A 27,160-nucleotide genomic window follows, 5' to 3' on the forward strand; every position below is an offset into this window, starting at 1 on the left:
GAGGCCAGCACAGCCCCTCTCGCCCCAGCTGCAGACGACCAGGGAGGTGCAGCAGCTTCTCCCGTGGCTCAGGAACCTCAGCACCAGGTGAGCCAGGCGCACATGGCCAGCACCGGGCATCCTGAGTTGCCGAAGGCAGGCGCAGCGCCCGGGCTGTGTGTAGCAGGGAGATGCCTGGTGCCCTCCAGGTCTCCCGCTGACATCCCCTCCCTCCCCTACCTCTGCTCTTGCTCTTCCTCTGCAGGCGCTCTCCGAGCATCCAGGCGGCGCACAGCCCTCCTGCGGCTGCAGGGACGTGCCGGAGGATGTCCCAGGTAGGTCCCTGAGCCGAGGGCAGGCCTGGCTGGGTGCTGCTCATCCCGGCGAGCGGCACCCAGGGCAGGTCGGCAGCACTGCACACACGGGGACTGGCCGTGCTGTGGCCACCCCTCCCTGGGGAACCGCCTCGGTGGCAGGGGGCTGGCAGCGGCTTGCCCGTTGCCTGCCCAGCCCCTCACCTACAGCTCTCTGTTCCCCGCAGGCATCGTGGCCCTGCCACACACCCCGGCTCAACAGCGACGGCCCTCCTTCTTCAGGAGGGCGCTCAGGGCTCTACGCAGGGCTTTCCGCTGTACCTGCATAGCGGGACAGAAAGAACAGTAGTGTCCTGCTGCCAGTGCCAGGCGGGTCCCCAGAGATGGCATCTGGCCCTGAGCCTGCACAGCATCCAGGCAACCGAAGGATGGGTGCATGGACAGCGCCCCAGACATTCATCTGCCCTGAGGACATCGTGCTGCCAGCCTCCGCTCGGCTATGGAGGCTTTCTGAGGCCAATAAAAGATGACAATTTTCCCCCAATGCTTGTCTGTGCCTGGCCCATCTCAGGAGAAAGATGGCTATTGACCAACACCCCCAGGTCCCTTTCTGCCAGGCAGCTTTCCAGCCACACTTCCCCAAGCCCGTAGCACTGCACGGGGTTGTCACCCAAGTGCAAGACCTGACACTTGGCCTTGTTGAAACTCATACCATTGTCTGCAGCCCAGCCAGCCAGCCTGTCCAGATCCCTCTGTAGAGCCTTCCTACCCACCACTAGATCAACATTCTCACCCAACTTGGTGTCCTCTACAAACTTAGCGAGGCTGCACTCGATCCCCTCCTCCACATCGTTGATAAAGACATTAAACAGAACCGGCCCCAGCACCGAGCCCTGGGGAGCTAGGAGAGCACCCACCCGCCTTGTGCCCACGCAGCCTTACTTTGCCAATAACGAAGATGTTGGAGAGCCTAGTAGCAAAGCTATTGCCATTGGCATCCTTCACGTGAACCACGTCGAATGACCTGGGGTGTCTCTCCCGGTTGGTGATCACTCCAGTATGGCCCAAGTTGGCACGGAATACAGGTGTGAGAAGAGCTGGCACCAGGAGCCGTGGTGAAGGCCTTCCGCTTGGCTCCTTGAGGAGCACCACTGGAGAAGGGCAGCGACAGGGCCACACTGGCCCACGGAGCGGCCACCAGAGCACCTGGGGACACCTGCATGTCCCACAGGAACACTGGCACACTTCGAGGAGCCAAAGAGCTCTCTCTGGTCCCAAGACTCAAGCAACCCCTCCACCAGCTCATTGCTTTTACCTGGTGCCTGCTTGCTTTTGGAATCCCTCCAAGTCCCTATGCCAAACATAGGCATATGTAGGAGGCTACACGGGAGGAAACCCTGCTCCAGGTGGTTTCTTGGGAAACCACCCCTTTCCCAAGACTGCCACCACTGCTTCTTTATTTTAGAGAAAAGCTGTTTGGCATTTGTACTTAACTCCTGTACTGCTCTCCACAGTGGGGAACTGCCACATGGGGTGCAAGACCCACCTGTGTCGAACTTGATGAAATCTGTGATCTTGCCTGTCTCCAGGTCAGTCTGGACCGTATCATTCACCTTGAAGAGGGGGTCTGGATAGCGGATGGTGCGGGCATTGTGGGTGACCAGATGAGGGATTCCTTTGGTGCCCACGAAGATCTTCCTCACTTTGCACAGGTTGTACTGCAAACAAAACCCAACGCTGCTTAGCTGAGGCAGTGCAGCACCATGGACCAGGGGACTCTTGTCCCCTGTGGGAAACCTCGGCTGGTCCGAGGGACCAGAATGCGAGTTTAACATTGACCTTGAGCAGATATCCGTGTACCCTTGAAGAGAGTGGGGAGTCCTGAGAAGAGCTAAGTAAAAAGATAAGGGTTGGCAAACATCCTGGCTCTGACCAGAGCATGAACAGCGTGTGATGGGAGAGCGTATCGGGCAAAAGTAGAATGCTGAATATATGCATAGATAAGCACCTGGGTAAGAGAATATAAAAAAGCACTGCTTGTTAAATGAAGAAATTGGATTGCTGCAACTTGATGTCCAGTGTCGTGTCCGTCCCAACAACGACACCCCCTCATTTTGGGGAGGGCTGGGCTGGTTTCGGGGGGGTCCCGGCTCATTTTGGGGAGGGCTGGGCTGGTTTCGGGGGGGTCCCGGCTCATTTTGGGGAGGGCTGGGCTGGTTTCAGGGGGGGTCCCGGCTCATTTTGGGGAGGGCTGGGCTGGTTTCAGGGGGGGTCCCGGCTCATTTTGGGGAGGGCTGGGCTGGTTTCTTCGGCCTCGCAGTGCCCGGGCCAGAGAGAAGCGGTGGTGCGGGGCTGAGGGGGCCTCGTTCTCCTCGGCGCGGCCGCCCCCCCTCGGGGGGCGTGGCCCGGGTTTGCACCTCGGCGCATGCGCGGGTGGGCGGACGCAAAGGAGAACGTTTCCGGTGTGCGGCGGCGGTCGGTACCGGGGGAGACGGGGGGGGCGGTGTGGAGGTGTCCAAGGCAGGTTCGGGGGGTTGTGGGGTGGCGGGACCGGGCTGGGGGGCTCGGGGGGTGGTCTGGGCCTGCTTGGGGGGGGCAGAGCCGAGCGGGGGGTCCCCGGGGGAAACAGGGCCGATTCAGGCTCCCCCGTCCCCCGCTGCCGCCCCCTCACCCCCCGCTCGCTCCCCGCAGGTGGCGGCAGCCCCGGCCGCAGCGCAGGGTGCCCGGGGTCGGCCTGGCCGGGCGCTTGGCTCCGCTCTGGGCTCCGCTCTCAGCCCCCCCCGGCAGGTCAGCCCGGCCGTGCCCCCTTCGCCCGCCTCCAGCCCACGGCCGAGTCCCCCCAGGTACCCCCGAGATGGGTCGGGGGGTGTCAGCGCTGGGCCCCCTGAAGCGGGGGTGGGTGGTGGGCACGGGCATTGCTGGGAGCCCGTGGGCAGCCCTGGGACCCCCTTAAAGCCCACGGAGAGCCCCGGGGCCCCCTTGTCTCCCCCAGAGCCCACGGGGAGCCGTAGCTGTGGAGTCAGCTTAAGGAGTCTGCCCTAAGGACTGCTGCTTTTTGGAGCGTTGGGGGAGGGGGAGGGTTGTCGGTGTGGGGAGTGGAGGTGTGTGGGAGGAGTCTCGTGTCGTGAGGGAGGTTTGGGGATGTTGGGCAGATTTGGGGGAGTGGGGGAGGGGTGCCCTCACTTGGAGCTCCCTGGTTCTTTTCTTCTAAACTGTGGGAGGCAGCGGGCGAAGGGGGAAGGCAATAGAGTGAGTTGCTGTATTTCAGTCCTTGGTTGAGAGTCAGCGACTCTGCTCCCTTGCTGCTCAGCAGACTCTTAGCTCCGTGGGGCTGTTTCTCCAGGCAGGCTACGACTACAGAAACGGCCCCACTTCCTCGGAAGAGTTGTCGGCGGTGACGTCTCCTGGGAACGTACTGCCTGACATTGGATAGACCTGGCACCACACAGCAGCTCAGAGCCCCACAGCATATGCTTCCACACTCAGTTCCGTACCCTGCCTGGGAACCCACTCTTTCTCCGTCCCTGCTGGCAGCTCCTGTGGAGGCTCCTGGCCGAGGACCAGCCCCGGTTTCCCCACTGCTCCACTAGCAGCCATGGGAGAGCGGGGGTGTCCTGAGTGTGTGAGCACCACTGGCTCTGTTGCTGCACTGGGCCAGGCCTCCAGGAAGTGGTAGAGGGAGCTCTGGGAAGAGGAGCTGCTCCTCAACAGGCTGCTGCAGTCCTCCGAGTTGGCCAGCGAGCACAGGCTGCAGGGGCTCTTGCGGTGGCCCTCGGGGGGCCCAGGAGCCCAGGGGGTGCCTGTACCAGAAGGAGCTGTCCCCACTGCTAGGACCTACAGGCGGCAGAGGAGGGCAGGGGGACCTGGGGGCTTGGGGTGGGCAGGGGGTAGAGAGAGGCATCAGTGCTCAGATGGTATATGGTTGGCAGGGAGCCCAGTGGGTCCTGTGGGGCCCGGTGCTCCCTCCTCACTGCCTCCTCGGTTGCCCTGCAGAGGAGGAGAGAGAAGAGAGCCCGCTGCACCCTGTCTCCTCCGTTGGGGCCTGCGAGCAGAACCCCCTCCTCAGCAGGTGGGCAGGGCTGCCCAGCACAGGCAGGGCAGGGCATGGGCTGAGGGTCTGGGGCAGGATCTGGGGTTCTCCCCCACACTCCCTGCTTCTCCTGTGTCGACTCTAGCTCCCATCCTTCATCTGCTAGCTGAGAAGCTGCTGAGGGAGGGGACGGAGTGAGTGGCCAGCAGCCCTGGGCACAGCCCCGTCCCTTGTTTTGGCTTTTTCCAGTCCCTCTCCTGGACCCCGGGAGCTGGGTGAGTGGGAGCAGCTCCCAGCCCCATGCCACAGCCCCCCACCCTACCCCAAGCTGCGGCACTGTACGGTGCAGCAGTCGCCTACCTGGAGCCGCTTGGTCCATAGCACAGAAGAGACCGGGCTGAGCCCCATCAAAAGCATCGCGAGCGGAGCCAGGTGAGCTGTGGGGGGGACGTTGGAGTCCCTCCTGGCACCAGCTGCGGTGCAGCCGCGCAACCCTGGGGTGCCCCCCATGGGAAATGTTAAAGAAATAAAATGTTGGTCTCTATCCCTGGTGCTGTGGTTCCTCCTCCCATCCCGCGGCTGGGGCTGTGCCCCCCTCAGTGCCCGACCCAGTGGGACAGGCTGGCACTGCTGGCACCCGCCAACCTGGGGGGTGGTGGTGTCGGGGGAGCTGGGTGGGCTGGAGAAAGGGAAGAAGCACCTCTTGAAACCAGCTGGGCCCTCTCCAGGCACAAAACCCTCCCCAGAGGCACCAGAGGGGACCCCCAGATCCTTGAAGGGCTGCCCCAGACTCCCTCTGGCCTGCAGGAGTCCCCCCCCCGGACCCCATAAGGGCCACCCAGGACCCCTTACGGACACCCCAGTGGTGTCCCAAATCTGGGTTCTTTACCTGCTGGGCAAGCCAGTAACACACTGTGTGGGAGCAGCCAGCCAAACCGGTTTCAGAGCACCAGAGGTGAGAGGCAGGGAGCTGCCATCCCACTCAGCTCCATCCCCGCCGTGCCTTGGCTGTGCAGAGAGAACTTGGGGGCAGCTGCAAAACAGCTCAGCCCGGGCTTATCTCCAGATGGCACAGAACAACCAAAACCAAATGGCCCTTAACAAACAAAATGCCCCGAGTCCCATCCCACCACTCTTCCCGTGACGCTGAGCGCCGGACATCACAAATTGGCAACAGAGACTTCGCTATGGCACCACCAGAGGGAAATATCCCAGACAGTGTAATCCACTCGGGCATAATCCTGCACCCTCACCGAGTCAGGAAATATAAACCGCAGGGTCTGGGGAGACAAATGGGGAATCCTCCAAGGATACAGCTGGCCCCTCGGAGATCTGTCCCCCCCATCCAGGACGCTGTACAGGGTAACTTCCCAGGGACGGAGCGACCTCACCTGAGAGAGAGAGGGTAAGTGACTAAGAAACATCCGTACGGTATAGGGCATGTGATTGAGTTTGTGACTGGTGCACTCTTTTAAGGCATTAATATCTAGCGCCCTTGTGGTTTGCGTTGTTACTTGTCGGGGGCATTTGTAGCTCGCAATAGTGGATCCCGCTAATTGCTTCTAAACCGCAATAGTGTAATCGCCATCGCACACACAGAATTTGCAATAGTGACGTATTGGACCTGTGAGTGAAGTCCAAATCAACTGTTAATTTGAACCTCTCAGTGAAGCCCTTTTTCCCGTTTTGTCCCACTCCCCGAGCCACTGGGTAAAGCGACACCTGGCAAAAAACCCCACACCACCCTCAAAAACCCCACACCACATCCCCCACTCCCCACCCACCCCTTCTCCCCCTATCACAGCCATGGGGCAAACTCCCACCACCACCACCTCCCCACTCTCAGCTCGGCTATGACCTCCCCCCCCGAGACACTGGAGAGAAAGCAACGGAGAGCGAGCTCAGGCTCGTGTGAGCTGGAGAGATTTCTCTTTGTTTTTTGATGTTGTTGTCGTTGGGTGGGTTTTGGTTGGTTTTTTTCACAGAACACTTTGCAGTGTGGTGTCACAGCCCCCCGGGGCTGGTGCCACTGGCTCTCATCCCTCCTCTTGCCGGACGGCTTTCACCACTTACCTTGCTTGGTTTTGTTAGGGTTTTTTTTCCTTTCTACCTTTCTTTTTTTATATTTGGTGTTGTTGTTTTTTTTTCCCTTTTTTTTTTTTCTTTTCCCCCCCTTTTTTCCTTTTCCCTTTTTTCTTTTCCCCCCTTTTTATCTTTTCCCCTTTTTTCTTCTTTCCCCTCGTTTTTTCTTTTATGTTTCTTTCTTTTTCTCTTTTTAAACATCTCTCAAGCTTTCTCCGAAGGAACGGCCCCTGGCTCTCAGCCAGCAGAAGGAGACTATGGAAGAGCTCTGGCACCCATGGGATTGCTTTCCTTCTCCCACCTCGCACTGAGTAGAGCGTGTTTTCCAATTCTTTTTTTTTTTTTTAAGAAAATAAACAAAAATAATGCTCCAGCTATCAGTTTTGTAAGGCACACAAAATCTCTAAAAGGGAAACAGAAGCGCACGGTGCTGAGGTATGAAAACCTGAGGTAGTTTTTGTGTGTGGTTGTGTGTGTGTCATCGGGGGTTGAGGGTTGTATGCGTTTTATTTTTGAAATTTAAAAAAAAAAAATTATTTTGCTAGTGTTTTTTTTTTTTTTCCCCAGCCCTGGGCTGACAACCGCTTGGAAATCTGGCTTTCCCCCCCTGCCCCTCTTCCCCCCTTCTCTCCTTGCAACCGGGATCATTCCCCAAAGGGTTTACAGCCGAGCACAGCCTTTCCTTTAACCTCTAGAAAAGCCGGCTTGTGCTAAAAAACAAACATCCCCCTCCCGCCCCCACCCCCTCAGAAATGAAATAAATAAATAAATAATTAAAATCCTTACAAAACTTAAAAATCGCCATTAGTTTCGTTATCATTACATTAATGCTAAAAACTGATGAGCCACTGTGCTGCGTGACGCAGCCCAACCTCCCCCCCTCAATGCTGGGCGAGCTCCTCTGGCCATGCCTGGGATGAAAACCGGGTGGCTTTTAGGAAATAAAAAATTAAAAAAAAAAAAATAATAAAAACTCTCTTTCTCTCTCTCTGCCTATGTTAGTCCAACTAAAGGGATAGCATCGGGAGGTGATGGAGAGAGCCCTCCCCGTACCCCTCGGCTGTGCATCCTCACAGCACCGCGGGGAATGGGGGGGGTGGGGGGTGTTTGGGAGGGGTCTTTGGTTTGCTCCCCTGACCTGCTGGGGGTGGGGGAGGAGGGTTTGGGAGGGGGGGGATGTCTGGCGGCGGGGTTACATTCATCGGGCGGTGCTGGGCGGCACGGCGGGAGCCTCTCTTGCTGTGCTGCGAGGCCGGGGCTCCCGGAGCGTGTTTCTGCTCCTGCTGCTTCACCTGCTGGAGCATTTCCCTCATCTTGCGCTGTGCAGTCTTGGGGAGGAGAGGGGAAAAGCAAGAGGTGGGGGTCAGGGCACCGCTTCTCCCCCCACCAACCACTCCCAAGCCCCCACCGAGCATCTCGCCGCTCCCAACTTGTCACTGCAGACAAGCTGTAAGTAATTTCAAGGGGTTTTTTTGGTTGTTTTTTTTTTTTTTTAAAAACTTGTGCTTCCTCCATCGCTCCTCAAGAGCACCTGAATTTTTTGGGGGGTCGCCATGCCACCTAAGTGTACAGGAGACAAGGTTATGGAAGATGCACCCAGCTGCGATGCGCGTGGCTTTGCCCGCACCGAGGAGTCCATTCACACCCTGGGTGCCGCTCTGCACGGCATCCAAAACACCCATTTTTAGCTCAATCGAGCCAATCTTCAATTTCAGTTCTCGCACAGCCGGGGGGAGCTACCGATACACCTTCAGTGCCTCTTGAGGGCACAGGGACCTCCCAAAAGAAGAGCGGCAGGACGCTCGGGTGGTGCTGGGCTCAGCACACACTGCGCCTTTCCTCGGTGGACGAAAGCAGCCGGGGAAGATCGGGTAAAGCCACGGCCAAACGGTACCTGACTGGCAAAGAAATGCCCAATGATTTTAATGATGACCTCCTCGTTCTCGTCCGGGGTTTGGTCTCGTGGCACAAGGATTTCCACACTGGTTAAGATTTGCAGTTCATTCACCTGGAGCGAACCACAAGAGGGTTTTGTTGTGGAAGAGCCAAAATCCTCCACTGCTGGTGTCACCACGGCACCAGGCACCCTGTGTGTCTCCCCCTTCCTTGGGACCAACAAGAACCACCACCAGGACATGGGTGCTGAGGGTCAAGACATCGCCAAAACCACTGTGCACCCGGGATTTGTCCCCCTGGGGTGGGCAGGGGTGACAGTTGATGCTGAACTCTGCGTCCCCGGGGCACCACCACCTACCATCTTGCCACCTTTGCCTATAACATGGCCGGTGGCAAAAGAAGGCACCTTGATGTGGGCTTCAAGCTTCACATCTTTTGCGTTTTCCTCTTTCATCTTCCCAAAATATTCACCCCTGGGCCTGGGGAGGAGACGGACGGGAAGGAAAACCATCAGGCAGCGCCCACTGTGCCTCTCCATCCCCAAAGCTGACGATGTCCCCATGTCCAGCAGCATCAAAACCACTGTACCCAGCAAAGAGCTCCCCTGGCGCTGAGGGAGGCCAAGCCAGGCTGCCAGCACAGTGGTGACCACAGGGACGCCCTCGACTTGTCCCTTACTGTCCCCCCCACCCACAACCCCCACCCAGCGCACCCTGAACTGAGCCTCGGGAAGCCCCATGATGACCATCCGCTCGCTGCTCTCAGGACCTTCAGCCGGGGCGATCTGGGGAGGGATGAGGGAGAGGGAGCATGAGCGCAGCCCCCACTTCAGCAAGACCTTCCCTTGGTGGGATGTACCCCCCCAACGCAGGGCAACCGCCCCATGCAGGAGCATCCCCTCCCACCTGAGCTGGGCTGATAACCGGGGTGCTGCAGGCCTGGCCTTCTACTAATGACAGGCTGGAGAGGTGGGCACATGCCAACCTCATGAAGTTCAAGGAGGCCAAGTGCAAGGTCCTACACATGGGTCGGGGCAATCCCCAGCAAAAATCCAGGCTGGGCGGAGAATGGATGGAGAGCAGCCCTGAGGAGAAGGACCTGGGGGTGCTGATTGATGAGAAGCTCAACATGAGATGGCAAGAGAAGCTGTGGCTGCCCCATTCCTGGAGGTGTTCAAGGCCAGGTTGGTCAGGGTTTGGAGCAACCTGGGCGGGTGGGAGGTGTCCCTGACCAGGGCAGCAGGGTGGACTGGATGGTCTTCAAGGTCTCTGTCAACCGAAACCATTCTATGATAATTTGGAGAGCAACACTGAAACCCGCAGACTCCCATTCCCTGCCCTTGGCAGTGGGGAGGGGAAACTGAGGCACAAAACGCAGGACCAGCCCCGCGGCCCCTTCCTCACCTTGATGGAGGCACCCAAAAACTGCACCAGCTGCTTGATGTGCTGCCCCTTCTTCCCGATGATGGCCCCCACCGCCTGCGTCCCGATGAACAGGTTCACAAACTCTTGCTCCGGCAGCTGAAGGGGCACAGAAGAGCGAGAGGGTCAGGGGACCGGCCGGACAAGGGACAAGGGAGTTGGCTGTCCCCATGCTACCATCCCATGGTAGTAGCTGCTCACCCTCCCAAGGTGCCCAAGCAAAGATCTCCTGGAAAGGGGTACCAGGCACTTACTGGGTGCTGATGGCGGAAGGCACCGGCCGGGGGGGGCTCCATACATGCCCAAGAGGTACACCGAGGAGCCCTATGGTCGGAGAGAAAACGAGGGTCAGCGACGGCCCCAGCGTGCCAGACCCTTCCCGGCCACTCCCAGTCCCATGCAGAGCAGTGTGCCACCACTGTGAGCCCAGCAGGGACACAGGGACAACCCTTCAGGCCCTGAAACACCCCCTCACAGAGCGTGGGTGCACCCAAGGGTGCCTTGGGGTGAGCTACAGCCCCGACCCAGCGCGATGGGGCTGGGAGGTGGATGGGAGCTCCCAGTTACTCCCACTCCCTCCCCGCTGCCACGTTTCCACCCGTGTCCTGCCTTTGTAGGGGAAAACCAGGACACAACTCTCTCCTGCTCTGCGTTCCAGCAAGTGCAACCAGATGCTACCTGCAAAACACCATTGCTCACGTGGAGGACAAGACCCAGCTCCCCTGCCCAGGCTGGACGCCGCTCTCGCTCCCAGCCCTCCATTTAAACCCACCACGCCGAGGTTTTGTGCTCCTCCTCGCATTGAGCCCATGCTCCCCGTGTCCACCCTCTGCTTCGGGCCACGGGCTGCTCCATGGCTCCTACACCAACGTGTCCCCTCCTGCCCAGACACTCCTCGACGCCGGGCTGGACACTGCACCTCCTCACTTCCTTCCCTTCACCAGGGGCCTCATTCTTTCTCCTCCATCCTTCCCACGACTCTACAGCTCCACAGATGAAGCTACAGCCACTGACACCACGTCCTGCTCAGAACATTCGCTCCTCTTACACTTAAAAACCCCTCTGGAAAAGCCTCTCCGCCACGGGGCTGCAGCAACACCCGCACATGTCCATCCCCCGTTAACGACGGGCGAGCACCGCACTTAAAAGCCCCCTTAGGAGCAAGGGCAGGGCGAGGCAGCGCCCCAAGAGCCAGCCAACCCCCCGCACACAGCTCAGCGCTCACCACACGCTCGCCGGCCCCCGCAGCAGCGGCTCGAGCGGGGCTGCCCGCGGCCGGCGGTTGGGCGCCGCTCCATCGCAGCCGCTCACCATGGTGGAACGCCGAACGCAGTCCGCGTCCTTCCAGTCGCGCCGCAGCCATGGCGCAGCCGGATGCGGCCACCGGAGCTCCGCGCCAGAGGGGCGCAAAGCGCCGTGCGAGCGCGGAGGAAAGGGCTCGGTAAGCCCGGGATTGGCATTCCCTCACCCACCGAGGGCAGAGGAGGCAGGAGGGGGCGCGCGAGAGCCCGCGCCGCCGGGCGGTGCCGCTCGCCTCAGTCCTGCGGGACGCCGAAAGGCTTCTCCGCTCTCGGGGGGGGGCCCTCCGTCTCTGGAGGGCTTCTGGGGGGCCCCTCCGGCCTCTGGGGGGGCCTCTCCCCGAGGGCAGACAGGCCTCTTCCCCGCCTCTCGGCTTCCTCCGGCGTCCCGGCGCCCAGCTGCCAGCCGGGGCCCGGCTCGGGGCTTCCGGAGAAGGGCCAGTGCCTCCCCAAGACAGAGGAGGGCGAGGCGGGACGGCGCCGGCCCGGCCCCACCGCAGGGAAGGGGCAGAAGCGGGCGGGGCGGCCCTTAACGGCCCCCTCAGGCAGAGCACAGACGCGGCGCGCCTGCGCGCACCCACCGCCCCGCCCCTCTCTCCCCCCTCAGCCGCCCCTGTACCGATGGCTGCGGGGGGCCCTCGGCACCCTCCTCGCCGCCCCCGGCCCCGCCGCCGCGCAAGAGGCCACCCCCCAGGTCAGCGAGCCGCCCCGCCGCCTCAGGGCCGCCCCCGGGCATCGCCCCGGCGCCCACTCCCCCTCCCCCCCCCGCCTGGGGCCTGCGGGACCCCCGGGGCCTCCTTGGCGGGAGCCCGCCCGGCGCCTCGGCCGGGAGCGGCGTTAGTCGCTCTGTGGGCTCGGGTGCAGGGCGGGGTCTTGCTCTGGGGCTCCCCTGGCTCTGGCCTCGGCCCCTCTGCCCGCCCAGAGCCCCCCCTCCGGGGCGGTGGGGCTCGTGGTGGGCCCCGGCAGCCCCGTGCCCCCCCCGCCCTCTCCCAGCCCGGCAGCCCCGTCCTTCCGGCCCTGTGCGGCGGCTGTGGCTCCTGCCGCTGTGGGCTCGCCCCGGGCCGCAGTCAGAGTCGTTCCCCTGTGATGCTGAGATGACTGTGGCTTCCAGATGTTCCCCCCAAATCCGTGGGCAAAGCCACCCCCTCGTTGGCTTTCCGTCTGCACAGCGGGGGCTTGAAAAGGGAAAAAGAGGGGGTGGAGACTTGGAGTGGTGAAGGAGCGGGGAGCAGCTTAGTACAACTTCCCAGGAGAGAATTCCTCTTTTCTCGCCCTCAAACTGATTCTAAACCTCCAAGTGGCTGGTAAAGTAAAAAAGGACAAAACAAGGCTCTCCCAGGTGCCGGGTGCTCTGGTAAAGCTGGAGAAAGCGGCATTTCTGTTCACAGGCAGTTGCCGTAAGTGCCGTCAGGTATTGAAACTGCGCTTCTCTCAGGACGTAGCCTTGAGCCTGGAGAGCAGCTCAGAAGGAGTTAGCTCCTGCGAACAATTGAGCAGGAGGATACAAAGATTTTGCCTTCTTTACTTTTGCCTTCTGAAGTATCAAATATGCTGAGTAAGAGTGCATCTTTATGGGAGGGTATTTGCCTCTAATGCCTACCCCCCGATATTTTCTGCCTGACTTTAATAGCATACTAATAGCCAATACTTTTGACATTGTATGAAAGGTGCCGTTAGGGACTTCTTTGTGCTCCTGATACAGAGAGAAGATAGTCCAGAAGCAATGATATCAGCAGGGTTCGGGGGCATAACAGTTTCAAAGAAATTCTTTTGTGTAAGAAAGACCAAAGAATTCTTCAAAGAATCCTTGCCGTCTGTCATGACATATGGGAGGGCAAATAGAGGCAAAAACCCACCTAGGACCAACCTTTGTGCTCCATTCCCAGAGGAAAAAGTGACTGAAGTGGGTGTATGCACGAGTTGCTTTCCCACCTTTTATTTCCTGTCCTCCTTAGACTTTTCTTTGCAACTCAGTGTAGTGATTTAGGAAATGAGATGGCGTAGTAATCTCTGGTGTGCTGCTTTCCCCGAGGAAAGAGGAGAACTTTACATATGAACTTAAGGTTTTGGCGATGGGAACAAATGTAAAAAGTTAGGAAGCATTAACAGAATGAGGAAAAAGAGGCCTAATGTGCTCCAGCGGGATAATTAGCTCTCTGAGAGCGGTCGTTAGCTGGGAGAGGTTGGGGGTGTTGAGGAGGGGTGCAGTTAGGTGTATGTGCCTGAGATGATCCCAGGGGCGCTTGGAGGGGGAGACCTTCGGGATAGGAAAAGTAACTTTGGAAGTTTGGGCCCTGTGAAGGGAAGTCAGCCTCTTGGGAGCTTCCCTAGGGCTGCAAAACACTGTTGTGTTTGTTCTTTCCTCAGCGTTTGGATACCTGTGGACGATGGTGATGAGAGTCCGCCGAAAAAGAAAACATCAGGTATTGCACATTACAGAAGTATTGAATATGGCTGATTTTTCTGAGGTTTCGTGTCCCTTGGAAAAGTCTGGCTTTTGTGCTCTGGCATTGTTCCTGAAACTGTGGCTTTTCAAGCTGTTCTTTCCTTGTGGCTATCTATCCCTATAGCCAATGGCTTGAGGGTGTACGGTAGGGCTTAGCCCTCTGTATGACATTATCTGCGGTGACTGTGGCAGGGCACAATACTTTTACTGCCAGCAGGAGATAGCCCAAGTCTCTGGCGCTGAGCCCGCGCCTGTCAGCAGAAAGAGTATTTTAAATCAAAGCTGTGTGCTCCCTCCTGGCTGTATTCGTAATGTACCTCTGTTGGTTTTCTATCATGTTCTTACATGGCCTGTCTTTGTTTTTTAGATTATTCCATCTCTGAACAGAAAGAGAAACTTTCTGCTGTGGTGCAGTTGCCGACCAAGGCAACCAAACGCCCGGCGGCTTCTTTCAGCGAAGATGTTCCATTCCCAGAGTCTGCGGAAGAGGTTAGCGAGGGGTTTGAAATATTAGGATCTGTGCAAGGTGCGAGAGCAAGCGGCTCTCCCTAATGCATCTTGAGGTTGAGCCTGCTCTGAGCCTGTACAGCTGTAGGTGGTTCTTTTCCATTTCTAGCAGGCAGCTCTAATGTGGGCTGGGTTTGCCTTACTCAAGTCTGCGTTATTCTCTTTCTCGAGTTTGTGGTTAAGGAATCAAAATACACTACCTTACAAGAAAAACTGCATACTTTCTGTGGATAAACCTATTTCTGCTCATTATCCAACAGTTCAGGAGAGGATTCCTGTAGGACTTTGGCTCTGTAAAAATGAGCCACTGACTGCTTGACTCCCTAGTTTGGTTCAAAGGTGTAGTGCTATTTTTCTTATTACCCCATGGGATTAGAGGGCTAAGAGACTGTCGGGCTCTAATTCTTCATTCCTGAGAGAGTCGTTAACTCTTATTTGTACAAAATATATTTTTCAAGGGCTGAATTATCACACTTTGGGATGTTTAGGAGCTGACTGCACGTATGAGAGCCTGTATTCAAAAATTAAAGCGTCCCTGTCAAAGGTCCTGCAAAGATTGGCATTCTTCTGCAATCTGACCCAGCAAGTCATGGTCCGCAAGTCATAGCAGAGCTGACTAAGTCTCAGGAAGTGTGTTTGCTTGGATTCTCATTCAGGTTATACTCACATTGGTACTTTTTTTTGTTTTCTTTTAAGACTCGGTCCACTTCTTTTGAGACTTCATCTAAAAGACCGAGATTTTCATCGCTCGATGTAGCAATGCTGCAAATTGGTAAGGCTGACATCAAGTTATACGACTTGTTTCATTTTCACCCTACCTTGTGTACCGTCCAAGCCTACCCCTAGGGTTCTGTATGGATTATTGCAGGCACAGGACGAGGCAGCATCTGGGAAGACTTGAGCGTGACCTCTGTTTCTTACCTGCATCCTTGCATTGCTTCTGGAGTGGAGCTGAGCGTTTATCTTGTCGTCTCAGTGCCAGAGCTGCCTTGGATGCAGTCCTTCCATTCTGGTCCGTCCACTGTTAGCTTGCCAGAAGTAAATTGTTTTCAATACTCCTTTTATGTAGTAGATCCCGAGAAGCCTTTTGTATTTCAGGTTTCGGCTGGCAATACCTTGTGCGCACAACTTGCTGTAGTTGCCGGTGTGTGCTCGTTACTGTAAACTCATGAACCTCTTCAGTTCCCTTTCATAGTTCCTGATGCCTTACGCTCTTCTCTCGTAGGTCAAATGCCGTGTGGAAGCCATGCTTACTTGACTAAGGAAACACTATCTCGTCCTCACAAGACAATTCCACGTCTGAGGTAAAAATCCTTCTGTTTTCTTCGACTTCTTCCCCAAAAGGTTTACTGCCTATGGTAAGGGAGGTCTCCAGCTGCTTCCCCCCAGAAGAACCAATTTTCAACATTTTCTTTAAACCCAGCTACTTAATTCACACAGGAGATTAGCTAGAGATTAAAGGTCTGCGGTAAGAGGAAGTGTTGAACTTGAGAGGAGGCTGAGGACACAATCAACAGCGTATCTTCAAGGCAGTTGTTGTGATTTTCACTTTCACTTCTCTGTAATTCCCCATTAGCCAGTTGAAGACATCAGGTCTTCATCTGAAAGTCATGAACATCTCGTGTCTGTCTCCATCATCATCGGTGTACGTGCTTGACAAAGTAGTTGGTGGTGGAGGTGCATATTGGAATGTTCTCTGGATACCATTTATTTTGCCGTTGATGTTTTCAGCACAAGCCGGAACGGCAAACAGAGCATCAAAGCTGCTCCAGACAGCTTCTTACCACTGAGGCCACCCATGAAGGAGCGCGCTGTGCCAGAATCCGCCACTTCAGATGAAAATCCATATCATGAAAATGATACAGAAAACAGTTTCTCATGTAATCTTAAGTGCGCTGGCAATAGCATTTGAGAGCGGGTCAAGACTCTGCTTTCGGCGTCTAATCTGCCAGTCGTTGCTTATTGTGGTTTGGCTCATATTTTGGAGCAGATCTGGAGCATGAGAAAGAGATTCCTTTCAGAGGAAGGTAAACCAGAGAAGGTTCCTGGGGAACGTGTCTAATGCACTCCAACTGCTACTGAGCATATAGTCCCTGAGGTCAGAGCAGGGCAGGTCTGAAGTAAAATGTCCCAGCAGTGTGGATGTTGTGGACATTGCCATTCTCACTGTCAGCATAATCTTTAACAAATAGATTGAGCAGAATTGGTCAAGGCTGGTTGAAATGAACGCTGTCTTGTCCCGCAGAGTAAAGTGGCCTCCTCAGGTTGATGCAGATATTTGTTGGATGTGCAAAGAATATTTTTTTCTTTTCAAAGAAAAACCCCAAAAGCCACCGTGAATTGGTATACACTGATAACAAATGCCCCACATATAAAAATTGTGATTCTCCTCTGTTGTTTGTTTCCTGCCCCAAAGTGTTCAAGCCTCCTCTAAGGAACCAGTGACGACTGTGAGTCACCTGGAAGAACCAAAATACGGAGGAGAGGTCTATCCACGTCCAACACTAAGGACCGGTGAGTATCCCCATGATTCCAATCCGTTCCACTTTGTAGGTAGACTTCAAATCAGAATAGGGCATTTCTTATACACTGGCAGATGATGTTCAAAGCGCTTGCCAGAATTCGAACTTCCTGACCATACAGTCAGCATTCAAAGTTTTTCTTTTTTTTTTTTTAATTATCACTCAGAAATGGAGAGCTATGTACATCCGATGGTGACTGAAAGTCGACTTCTTGTTTTCTTACTACTTCTTTTCTGTGCAGGTGTCGAATGTATGGATGTTTGCTGCCCACAGTGGTCGCAGAGAGGTGATACGATCAGGTAGAGTCTCTTTTAATGTAGTAATGAGTAGCTACCTTGCGGCTCCGGAATTGCTCGCAAGCCAGTTGCATCTCCAACACAGCTGCCATGCGAGAGCCGTGCTGCATGACAAAGAGGGTTGTGCTGGTGTGGTGTTTGCTGTGGGAAGAAAGCCAGTAAGGGTGCAAGTGGTGGCCGTCCCAAGTTGTCCTTGGATGTGCAGAATCCGTTTTTGTTTGTGAGTCGTTCTGCCGAGCCATCAAGGAGCTGACATTTCATTTCTTTCACTTGGAAACTCGCATCCTGAGCATAAGGATGAGAGAGCTTGTAAAGCCTGGTGGGACTTGAGGCAGTTTTTGGGACTTAGAGGATGCGTGGGGTTTGACAAGGAGGGGGAAAAAAGCAGCGTGCGGTTGGGTTTGAGAGGCCAGCAGCCTCTCTCAAAGGGGTCTTTTGGTGACAATGCGAATTCTTGTTTTTGAAGCAGGGACATATATCTGGACAACTTTAATGTCTGTGTATTTGTTTGCTCTTCAGAGTCTGTGTGGTTTGAATGACAATCCTCTCCAAATGGGGATAGTCACTCTCTTGACTGGCCTGTAGAAGGCAAGTAAACATCCTGTCGCTGTCCCATTTGGAATTCAGTGTGCTGGCCTTAGTTTCCCGAAGCTCACTCTGTTTGGATGCAAGTCTAGTTGCAGATGTTCCTGTTATACCTTGCAGTAGAACACCCAGCGTGCAGTGTTTATCAGCAGTAGATCACAAAGCACTTGATAGAGGAAGTGCTGGTTGCGTCTCTGTTTTCTAAATAATGCAACTGATAAAGAGAAGGAAAAGGAGTCTTGTACAAGTAAATGGGAAAAAAAAAAAAATTCCAAACCTCCCAGCTCTTCATTCTATCCCAGTCTTGCTGCTAAGAAAGAATGGTGCTGGACGTTGAGGCGATATTGTCACGTGTTGATGTGTGCAACCGGGGCTGTAGTCAGAATAAGCCTTGAAAAAGCCTTTCTTGTCCAGAAGGTGAATTCCTGAGAATTCCATGGGAGAGGACGGATACAAAGCTCACTTCTCTCTCTCCCTCTCCTGGCAGCTACTGCACGCCAGAGGAAAACTCTGAGGAAGAGGAAGGAGCAGCGAAACAAACCATCGCAGGGGTAAGATTGTGTTATTCACAAGGAAAATAGAGCTATTTGTGATCAGAAACTTCAGCACTCTTCACATGACTTACTCAACAATATCTGTATTTGCCCAGGTTGTTTTTCCCAGGGAAAGTGGGAGCATTATTTGATGAGTAGCACTGTCGCAAAGTGTTTTCCGCTGCCGTTAATTTTGTTTCTGGACAATTAGGAGCACGCTACACTATAGCATTTTGATTCTTCCCCTTTGATGTGTTGGGTATAGCCTCAAAATCTTTACTGCACAGCCTTAGTTGACCTGCAAAGCTGGACTGGGGTGTCTTTAGTCTTATCTTGTTTGCTGGGATGGGAAGTACATCTCCGACTTCCACCTCTGGTCAGGATTGAGGTCAAAAATAAAATTTTAATCATGGAAATCATAAATAGTAGTCTCACTCTCAACTTAATACCTACACGTGGAGGCTTTGCTGGGGTTCTTAACGCTAGCCCAAGCCAAACGAGCTCTCTGCCTCTCTTGCCTCCAAGTGCAGCACTCCATGGGTGCACAGTTGGAATGCAGTCGTCAATAAAAAGTCACTTTGGGGTTTGCTGTTTGGATGTGTGTACAAAAACCCTTCCAGTTTCCTATATAAGCAAGATTTTCTGTCCTATTCCCAAGCAAACAAATCTGTGCTTGATTGCTAGCTTAACGTCCGTTTGTCTAACAGAGGCAGCGTGGCACTGAAATCTCAGAAGATGCAATATTCCGAGGACACCCAACACGTGTTCAGTCCAAAAAGTCAGCCAGCCTCAATGTGGAAGGAAAGAAAGTGCCAGGCTTGGGAAAAACAGCGGAACGCTTTCCTCCGCTCACAGAGGTACCACAGCCGACAGTCTGTTAGACAAAAGAGAAGGTTGTGACAGAGCTGCAGGGAACTCCTCTTATTCTCGGTGGTTCTTAAGGCTCTTTGAAATCTGAAGAACTTGCTTTGAACCTGTTAGCGAGTGTCTGCGGCTGTGACTTCGCAGTGCGAGGGTCAGCACTAAAGCTGGTTTGAAGGATTTCGTGTGCTCCAGCGCTCCTTCAGTTGTGCTGCCCTGAGGGTTTGTGGGCCTTCTGTTAGCAGGACAAAAAATGAGTCCAGGTTGAACACCAGTCTCCAGAGCAGTGCTAACCTGACTCATCCAGTTATATTGGATGTGCCTCTTGTCCTACCGTGGTGATAGAACCTGAAAGATCAGCTTGTGCTGATCCGTGGTGCCGTCCACCGGGGAGTGGGAGTTCAGTTTCCCCTGCTTGTATGAATTTTGGCTGCTTTTATTCTTTGGAGTTGCAGTCTAATTGAGCTCCCCCCGCCTTTTCCTGCCTGTTGAGGATGGACTTGGAAAGGGCGAGCAAATGCAGAGTTTACAAAGTCTGCAGCGTTGATGCTGGGTACAAGGGAAACCGGGTGGTTTTCTTATTTTGCTCACCCAGATTCAAGCAAGGAGATGCTATTGCAGATCAGAGTGTTTTATACCACCATCCGTAGTGGTTTCTTTGCATTCCCTAGGCAGACTTAGATGGGAACGTGCAAATTGGGACCAGTTGCGTGCACAAGCTGGACTCCCCATTGCCTGACTCCAGAGTAGCTGCCTCAGTTTCCCCCTTTGCCGTTCCCTTTGAAGTCCCCCACCTTCACACTCTTTCAGTCTCCTGACTTAGCTGCCTCGGTACGGAGGATGCCCGCTGGGGTTGGCTTAAACCTGGGTATTGTGAGGGCCGCAGGAGCACGTGGGAAAGGGGTTTGCCAAACTTGTGTTCCATTTTCAGCTGCTTGAGCGTGTTTGCTGAGTTTACGGGTTTTATCCCAACGTCCTTGGTGAAAAGAAATGGCAGCAAGCCTGGGCTCTAAAGTTCAAAGTTGGGATGCTGAAACCAACCAAGCAAGGCAAAAGCGCTATCGCTCACTGAGCCAAGAAACCGTCGAAGGCAGTTGCTCTGTCAGCTGAGCTGAATTTACAGGCCGTGTTTCAGTGGAAAGCTGCCCCCAGGTCAGCGTGCTCCATGCGCTGTTTCACAAGTCCTTCCCCATTGAATTGTTCCTTTCAGGCCATGGAGAGAGAGGTCAGTGCCGCATTTGGCAGAGGTGAGCCAGATGAGATCATGAGCAGTGCCTTCAAACTAAAGGTCACTCGCGAAGACATCCGCACGCTCAGGAACCTTTGCTGGCTAAACGATGAGGTAAAACCAGCTGCAGCACAGGGCTAGTCTCACTCAGCCTTTATTGAAAAATACCCCTCTGCCGTGTACAGAAGTCCCGTCAACGTTCTTTGACGACCTCCGTGGCAGAGCCTAAAAACCTCTGTAGAAGTCTTATTTGAGGTATTGAAGGGTCGAGCGTTTCTGGAAGTCCCGTTACTTCTTGTATGATGCAGCTTCCAGGAGTTCGTCCGGGTTTTTGGTGTGGGTGGCAGGTGTTTTGATCAAACTGCCGATGTAACCCCGTGTGAAATTCTGGGAACAAAAGCTGACAGCTGAGGCTGGAGTTCTCTCCGCTGCGTGCTTAAGGGTGGCCAGAAAAGAGGTGGTGCTGTATTTTTGGTTGGGGAAGGCAGCGTCTTATTTTGACACCTCACGTTTCCTCTTTATGGTACAGGTGGTTAATTTCTACATGGGTCTTCTGATGGAAAGAGGCAAGAAGGAAGGATATCCAGCGGTCCACGCGTTCAGTACTTTCTTTTATGCCAAATTAACATCTGGGGGCTACGAAGCAGTAAGAAGATGGACCAGAAGTGTCGATGTCTTCAAGCAGGACATCATCTTCGTGCCTGTGAACTTGCGAGCACACTGGACACTAGCCGTGAGTCCCACGGGCTTTTTCTTTAGAATTGGACAGGGAGCAAAAACTGGCAAGAGAAGTCATTTAGGTGTTGGGGGTTGTGTGGCAGAAGGTTGTGCTTTGTCTAATGGTCACCTTTTAATAACAGGTCATAGATCTCAGGAAGAATACGATCACGTACTTGGACTCGCTGGGCCAGAAAGGGGACAAGATTTGTCAGACTTTGCTGTAAGTAACCGCTCCGTCACTGCTTTTCTGGTGTGAATGAGGAGAGGGTTTTTAGATTTAGTCCCTGTAAGGCGACTGCAAGTTTTCACATGGCTTGTAGATAACCAACCCGGAATCTTGGCGTTGCTTGCTGCGAGTTGTCTGGCATCGGCTGCTTATCTGGTGTCACAGCGTCCCCTCCGCCCAGGGTCTGGGGTGCCTGGATTCTGCCGCCTTCCCGTGATAGGCACAGCCAAATACGCCATAGCCCCGTGGCACACGTCTACCGGCTTTGTTAGTTGGATCCCAGTATGTGGGATGAAGGCACACGGTGGAATTATGGCATTACAGTTCCCTGCTTGGTTTGTCTCTTGGTCCTCTGATAACATGTGATTTGGGGTTTTTTGACCTCTCCGAAGCAATGAACTTAGGTTTGTGTGGAAGCCTCTGTTGGAATTGTTGGTCTCATTCTTGACCATTAGCTCACAGCCTCTCAGCGTGTTTATAAATTGAAGATTGGGATTTTTCCTCCCAAATCAGCCTTAAATCAGCTGCTGTGAGGATCCTCTGACGTTTTCCCGTCCTGCCGTTCATCTTCCTGTGATCCTTCAGCCACTTTATTTTGTTGTTGGCCTAAATTACAGAGATGAAAAGGGATTTTTTTTTTCCCTTTTGTTTTAACCAGCCAATACCTGCAAAAAGAAAGCCGGGAAAAAAGAAACCTGGAGCTGAATGTTTCGGAGTGGACTCTTCACAGCATGGAGCCACGTGTACGTGAGCACCACTTGGGTTTGAAATGGGAACTGTAAGTGCTTCTTTGGGGCCCAGATCCTGGCACGTGACAAAGCAAAGGGTCCCTAAAGACCGGATTTAAGAAAGGTCACTTGAGAAAGAGGCGGTGCGAACCTCGAGACACCTCGCAGGGAGGAGGGCTGCTGCCACTTCTGGGACTGCCAAGAATTTGGATTGTAGTGTCCGAGTCCGGGAGGCAGAGGGGAGGGATGGTGCGCAGTGAACTGGGTCTGTTCCTCGTGGGCGGGAGTGGGTATCGGGGATTAGGCAAGTAGGGTCAGGAGTGTGCGGTGAGCGCAGTGTCGGTGTGGGTAATGTGCGCTGCTTCCAAGTTGCTTTTCTTTTGAGACAGAGGGAAATCCTCCATCTTCTTTGCATTCCTTAGGAGATCCCTCAGCAGCTGAACGGAAGCGACTGCGGCGTCTTTATGTGCAAATACGCAGAGTACATCGCCAGAGAGAAACCGTTCAACTTTACCCAGGTGAGTGAAGGTCATAAACCCCTCCAGCCCCTTTCGCGCAGGGACAGGAGCCAGGGAGGTTACGCAGCAGCTCTTAATTGTGTCTGGGGCAGGGGCTGAGGTTTCGTGCCCCGTTTCGGTGCGTAGTTGCTGGGGTCAGAACTTCCAAGTGGCCTGGGCAGGGCAGAGCTGTGGTTCTCCATCCCCGCCTTTGGGAGCTGCTGCTGGTGAGATTCCTCTTGGGCAAGGTACTGCCGCCAGCGGGTTTGGCATATCTGGGCTCGGTGTCTTTTGGAGAAATGGCTTCTACCCTTTGACCAGTCAAGACACCGCTTATTTTTATTGATTTTGTTTTAGACCGGTCTTTTATTAGCGTGCTTGTAAGCTGTCGCGCGGTCAAGTCAATCTGGTTTTGTCGGGTTGTCGTGTCACCCTCTTAGGAGCCGCGTGGGGTGTTGTACCCAAACGGTTGACAGTTCTTAAAGGGAACTTCATATTAAGGACTCCGCTGGGCGTTTATGCCTGTTTGCTGCCTCTTTCTACTGTGACGTCATTATTTAATGGATTTCTCTTCTCTTTTCAGACTCACATGCCATACTTCCGCAAGAAGATGGTGTGGGAGATAATCCACCAACAGCTGCTGTGACATGTGGACTATTAGAGTTCTTATTTTAATTACTTTTCTTAGACCTTAGTTACTTTTCTTAGACCTTTAGTTAGTTTTCTTAGACCTTTAGTTACATTTCTTAGACGAATTTTCCTCTTTAGGTTATGAAGTAGAAGTTAAGATGGTTTATTCCCCCCACCTCCCTTATTTTGGAGACAGTAACTCTGGGGTTTGGGGTTTTTTTTTTGCCAACACCACCAACAGCTGCTGTGAGATGTGCACTATTAGAACAACGCTGTGATCAGCTCCGGGTGACTCGTTGTTATTGTAGTTACATTTCTTAGACCTCATTTGGAACAGCAGCAGGCACACAAATTTTCCTCTTCAAGTTATGAAGTAGTGGGTTAAGACAGTTTATTTCCCCGCCCCCCCCCCCCCCCCCCTTATTTTGGAGACAGTAACTCTCTTTGAAATTAGCTAACGCACCTTAAGCGAGAGCCAGAAAGATGGGTGTGACCTCGTTAAGGGCAGAGTGAAGAAGGAATGTCGTCAACTTCCATGGCTGAGCCGCACGCTCGCGCCTCGCGGCGCACGCGACCACATTACAGACAAATGGGAAACATCCGTGGTGGTGGTTACAGTCGTGTTTGCCCAACTTACCTTCCCAAGGACAACGTGCTGAACTACCGTCTCCTCAAAGAGAGTTTTCCTCTGTTTCTGGAATATCTACCGTCTACTTGATTCCTAAAACTGGATTTGTCACGACCACGGAAAGAAAGCGTTTACCATCTCTTGATTTCTCACCAAAGCCCCTGTCATTTGGGCTGGTTTGGGGTGGTTTGTGTGGGAGCCAGTCCTTGGAAAATAGACCGTGTGTATAGCAAATTGTGAAGAACGCCTTAACCTTGAGACTAGATAACAGGAAAGTTGGCAGAAAGAGTAAAACAAGAGCAGGTGTCCGCAAGAAAAATAACGCTTGAGCAAGACTAAACAATATGCTAATGTTAACCAATCATGGGTGAAATAACCCTGCGTGCTCGCCGCATGCACAAAGCGAGACAGCCAATCAAACAATGCGTGATCGCGTGTACAAGATATGAATGACTATATATGTAACCCGAGTGTTAACAATAAACGGAGCTTAGCGGAGATTGACGCTAACATACATCGTATCGGTGTGTTTGCTCCCCTCCACCTGGCCGCAACAGGTTTGTTTTTTGCTGTCTCCAGGGAGTTATCTAATGTGAAAAGAGAAGTATTTATTTCTTTATATAATTTAAATATTTATTTTAATAAAAAGAGCCTTAATGGAACGAAACTCTACCTGTGTCCTGGTTTGAGGTAAAACAGAACCAATTTTGTTCAGTAACTTCGCTTCTTAGCGGGGCCTCTTCTAACTACTAAAGTTAACTGCATATTGTGCAGACAGTGTTCACTCTCTCAGAGAGGTCAGACCAATGTTTACAGCTGATGCCCGGGCGTGGGATGCAGAGAGGCTCCTGCTTATACTTATTGCTATAATCCCCACGGCCAACCAACTTTGTTATTTGCCCCGTTGGAGGGTCGGAAGCGGAAAAGCATAGTGGGGTCCCACCTGCGGGGAGGAGCAGACAGGACAGGTGACCCAAAACTGACCAACAGAGTATTCCATCCCATCTGCCTCATGCTCAGTATAAAAGCTGAGGGATCAAAGGGTCAGTGCTCTTCTTTCAGTGGCCGATGTCTGAGGGGGACTCTGTTCATCTGCCTGTGATCCCCATCCTGAATGCCGATCCGGAATCCAGTTCCCGTCCGTCACTGAGTCCAGCCTGGGACTGCCCCAGTGCCAGCCGGTGACGTGATTGTCATCTCGGGAGCTTGATACGGTTTTGTATATATTTTTCATTATTTCTTTTTATTTTATTATTAATATTTCATTAAAGTAGTTTAGTTTCTTCTAAACTCCTAAGTCTCTTTTTCCTCCTCTGCCTCTCTCTTTGAAGAGGGGTAGAGGGGAGCATCTGTCGGTCCCGTTTGGGGTCCCTCGGGTCCCCAGTGGTGGATTTGGCCTAAACCACGACAGATTAATTGGCGCCCAACGTGGGGCCCGAGCAGTGCTCCACCAGAGCTGTGATAAATTGTCCAAATAGTTTGAATTCCAGTTTGCTCAGAGATTAGAACAGACAGCTTGCATCATGTCGTTCTTAGACGAAATCGTGTATCATGCCTTTAAACAGCTTTGTTGGACCTTAATGCAGTCAACTTGGTCTAACCTGCCAAATGTGTTGCAAATTTCATTTATTCTTTGTCTTTTTATGCGAAGGTTTAAAGGTGCTGTTTTGGTGTGGTTCGCAATTCAGATGTATAACACGATGAGTTGGGTAACGGCTCTACCTGTATATCTCGGGCATCAGGTGATGGATTCTGTTATTAATTATACTTTCGGTTCTACCTGGGGAATGTTTACTTCGCCCTTTGATACTTATGCTGATGTGACACCCTCAGAGCTGGGGCATGGAAACCTTCTGGGCTCTGAGGATAAGGACTGGTACCTTCTCAAGGTCGTGATTTTGTTGTTGGGGCTCCTGAATGTGGTGCAGGGGTGGTTTCATAGGAAACATGGGCACAGGGGAAGCCGTAGGGGACCGTGCGCTGCCGCCACTCAGACCCGCGCAGCCGCTCGGCGATCTGCAGCGGCGCGAACCGCGGCCCCGCCCGGCCCGGCCGCAGCTGCCCCCCCCGGAGCAACGGCACCACCGGCAGCCGCCTCCCCCACGGCACCGGCGCCACCGGCAGCCGTTCCCCCCACTGCAACACCACCGGCCCCTCCGCCGCCCATCCCGGCACAAGCCGTGCCCCCCCCGCAGCGGCACAAGCCACGCCGCCGCCTGTCCCGGCACAACCTACTGCAGCCACTCCAAGCAGTACCAAAACTACTCAAACTCCATCAAAATCGGTACAAGCTGCCCCGGTAACCAGGAGCAGGAAGAGGAGGTCAACTCCTTCCCCTACCCCTTACCACAAAGACCACCTCAAGTCAGATAGCTTGGGGGAGAGTTCTGAAGAAGATCCAGGGGAGGGTCCTTCAAGACCAGATAAGGGAAAGAGACCTTTGAAAACAGACAGAGGCAAGAGTCCTTCCAGAGCAGATGCTGGAGAGGCCCCTTCTGGGGCAGCCTCACCACAGGAGGACTCAGATGTAGAGGGAGTTGTTAAATCCTTCTCTAGGAAAGATCTGAGAAATATCAGGAAGGACTTTAGTCATCATGAAGGTGAAACACTTGTCTCCTGGTTGCTCCGATGCTGGGATAGCGGGGCAGATACCCTAGACTGAGATGGCAGAGAAGCTAGGCAATTGGGAAACCTGGCCAAGGATGGAGGGATTGATAAAGAAATTGGGAGAAAGACAAGCACTCTCAGTCTCTGGAGGCGACTGGTGTCAGCCATAAAGCGCAGGTATCCCTTCAAGGACGATATCGAATGCCGTCCAAGTAAATGGACCAACATGGGAAAAGGTATTAAGTACCAGAGAGAACTGCCTGTGCGAGAGGTGATTTATAGTGATGGGCAAAGTGATAGTAGACCCTGAGGAAATGCCATGCAAACGGTCTATGCTCAAAAAGTTTGTACAAAGTGCACCATCAACATATTCCCACCCATTGTCAACAATAGTCTGGGGAGGATCCGATACTGACACACCAACTGTAAATGAAGTGGTTAATAAGGTACGACAGTATGAAGACAGTCTCTCTCGTCCCTTTTCTGTGGCAGCCATAGAAAAGCTGACTGTGACCACCGAGAAAATGACTGAGAAACTGACTGAGAAAATAGAGCAAATGACCCAGAGATTAGTTGAGCAAACCGATAAACTGTTTGATAAACTAACCAAGGTGGAGGAAAAACTCCATGCTTTCCCTGTACAGACTCATGTTGCAGCTGCTAAGAGGAAACGCCCTCCTACTCAAGAGAAAAAACACCCTCCGACTCAAGACAAATCAAACCCGATGCGAGATATCCTGTGGGTTTGCCTCTGTGAATATGGAGAAGACATGAAGAAGTGGGATGGAGAACCTACCTCAGCCCTACAGGCACGGGTGCTTGAGCTGCAAAATGAAGCAGGTAGAAGAAAGGATTCTTACAGGAAGAAGGCTGCTCCAACCTACGGTAGGCGATCCTACGGACCAGGTAGGAACCAATCTGATAATCGTAGGTACTACGGTCAACATTAGAGGTGCCCTGCCTCCAGCCAGGAGGAGGAGAGGGACAACCGAGTTTATTGGACTGTGTGGAGTCGATGGCCTGGCACATGAGAGCCACAAAAGTATAAAGCCCTGGTGGACACTGGTGCACAGTGTACCCTATTGCCATCGAATCATAAAGGGGCAGAAACTGTCACCATTTCTGG

The sequence above is a fragment of the Vanellus vanellus genome (assembly GCF_965231255.1).
Source record: "Vanellus vanellus genome assembly, contig: HAP1_SCAFFOLD_39, whole genome shotgun sequence".
In the NCBI taxonomy this organism is placed as follows: domain Eukaryota; kingdom Metazoa; phylum Chordata; class Aves; order Charadriiformes; family Charadriidae; genus Vanellus; species Vanellus vanellus.